Genomic DNA, 2,634 nt, shown 5'->3' with positions numbered 1-2,634 from the left:
AAGTATGTCTTTGAGGTCAAAATTTCCATTTTTGAACTCGGCATACCAATCACGAGCAGTTCTTTCATCTATGGCACCCTCTCCATACAAAGCTGAAATGTCGCAAGCAGCTTTTGCGGCCTTAGAACCTTGATTAAAAGCAAAAAGGAAGAGTTGAAAATGCTCATTTTTCTTAATTTGACATTCCATTTTAATGATCTGAAAATAAACAAAAATTAACTAAAATTAACTAGAAAAAAAAAAGAGATTCCAAAATGATTCAAAATAGAATTCTTGAAAAAGTAGATTCCAAAATTTTTTTAAATGGCGGGAACTTAGTTGCCAACTCATTAGGATTAACTTCATGCACAAATGAGCAGATGAGTTTGAAACCGTCCGACGACAACAACAACAACAACAAGAAATGAACCTTACAAAATTTATTTTTATTTCAGACTAATCTCTTACAGCAAGGGAACCACACCAATAAAGGGATCTCTATATGATAGCTAAGATCTGCTAGAATTAGCAGCTGAATCCTCCTCATTTATCACCTGAAAGGACACAGTAAGTAATATGGTTCTCGGTTCTCTTACAATAAAGACAGGGTGGTCCTGGCTGTAAGGAATGTGATCGTAGGTCTCAGTGTGGTCCAGCTTGATCTAGGGCACAACAGCAACATTTACACACAAATTCACTTGGTCTGATGTGGAAATTGCAGTGCTGGTTGAATTTCTAACTCCCTACCTGCAAAAGATACAACAATGAGAAATAACTGCAATAGCATTAATAATAATACAAAAGATGTGTTTTGTAGATTGTTATAAATATGAAAAGGAAACTATGTCAACAGAGAAATGGAAAACATTTAAGAAACATGAAAACTATGAGGTATTATTCTGTGAAGAAAGACGATGGAATACAGGATGAAAATGGAGAAGAAATTTAAAAACAGAACTTGAAAATTACACTTGAGAAAACTTCAACCTTTTGTTACTGTATTTATTTGGAGATATTCTGTGTTTCTTTCAATTAACTTTAAATATAACAAAGAGATTTATTAAGATAACTTATCATTAAGCTTGTGTTAGGAACATGAATTGTGACTAAGGTTTGGTGGGAGATTTTAATTCAGAACTTATGAAAACAAGACATTTGTGCTCCATATCTTTTACATTATTTACATTCGACGGATATTTGTCCTCATCTTGTTTGTTGTTAACACAACATTTTAGTTGATATACCCTCCAGCCTTCTTCAGGTGTCTTGGGGAAATTTTGAACCACAGGCATATGGCGTAGTGGTTAAGAGCACGGGCTACTAACCCCAAGATTCTGAGTTCAATTCCAGGCAGTGACCTCAACAACAACAAATTATGTAGCCCCATGTGAGATATGTGCACATATCGGATGAAGAGAGGGCAAGGATGTTTGATGACTTCGAGAGGCATCAAACCGATTACCTGAAACTGGCATTAAAAGACATACTGCCCCATCCATGATAGCAATCCACCTATGATCTGGGTGGAGGGCTACACAAGGTGCGCAGAAGAGGTGCCCACCATGTTAACATTGACGAAGCTAGTTTGCAGGTGATTATTGATACCACCCCACTCGCAACCTTTTAATAGATGAAGAGGGACTTAGAAAGCTGCCTGTTCCCATGTCTGCAGTCGCACAGGGTGTTGATAAAACTATGCAGTTGGCTGAAATATCTCAGATCCAAGAAATGCTCCAAGGACTCTGGAAAAGGTTTTTTTGAGTACGTGTATTGGTTCACGGAAGAGGGAGTCATCAGCCCATTGATGAATGTGGATACAACACATGGACCAGGCAGTCTTTTTGGATGAGCCCCTCAACCATCAGCGTAGGAAAAATTACAATGTTCCTTTCGCAATGTCACCACTCCATTGCAAATGATACCATTACACAAAACCCTTTCGTAGAATTCTTGGCAGAAACAGTTTGAGCATTTGCTGGCATGTTCTCAGCAGAGGAATCCTTCTACTTCATCTATGACAACGTTTTCGTGCCACATTTTCGTGCACGGAACTTTTTTCAGCTTTTCGTACTTCGATTTGAAAAATATCCACAACCTTCCATCTCAGTAAACCACTATTGTACAGTTCTATATTTAAGAGATGAGGAATTATGTAAATTATTTACATTATTTACATTTGATGGATATTTGTCCTCATCTTGTTTGTTATTAACACGTTTCAGCTGATATACCCTCCATCCAGCCTTCATCAGGTGTCTTAGAGAAATTTCGAATCAGGGTTCTCATTCCCAAAGTATTTTTCATTGTTATTATTATTATTATTATTATTATTATTATTATTATTATTCAGGTCACTGCCTGGAATTGAACTCGGAATCTTGGGGTTAGTAGCCTGCACTCTTAACCACTATGCCATATGCCTGTTGAATAAAGACAATTTTTAGCGGATGTAATGAAAGATTTACTGTCATTGAATTCAGACGGGTTTTTCACATTTGGAACGCATATTATTATCAGTCTGCTGGATTACAACAGACATCTGACTAAATAACATATAGGAAAGTGGGTTCTACATCATTAGATGTATACCTGACTTTCCTATATAAAATTAGAAATTAACGGAACGCTGAACTCCAGACTATCAACTTATACAAC

The 2,634-nt window shown here is 36.7% G+C and overlaps 1 long non-coding RNA gene across 2 annotated transcripts in view; it reads right to left on the bottom strand.

The window, feature by feature from the left end:
• Positions 1 to 406: 406 nt before the first annotated feature.
• The window catches only part of LOC106878665 (uncharacterized), a 14,680-nt gene continuing 12,452 nt past the window's right edge, over positions 407 to 2,634 (bottom strand). For both annotated transcript variants that reach the window (XR_001410529.2, XR_008267155.1), the window contains exon 5: positions 407 to 726. This is a non-coding gene — a long non-coding RNA (uncharacterized LOC106878665). The remainder of the gene's footprint in view (positions 727 to 2,634) is intronic.

This window comes from Octopus bimaculoides, unplaced genomic scaffold (genome assembly GCF_001194135.2).
Source record: "Octopus bimaculoides isolate UCB-OBI-ISO-001 unplaced genomic scaffold, ASM119413v2 Scaffold_87364, whole genome shotgun sequence".
NCBI classification, from domain to species: domain Eukaryota; kingdom Metazoa; phylum Mollusca; class Cephalopoda; order Octopoda; family Octopodidae; genus Octopus; species Octopus bimaculoides.
Note: the sequence above shows the minus strand (reverse complement) of the source record. Positions and strands in the feature narration are given on the sequence as shown.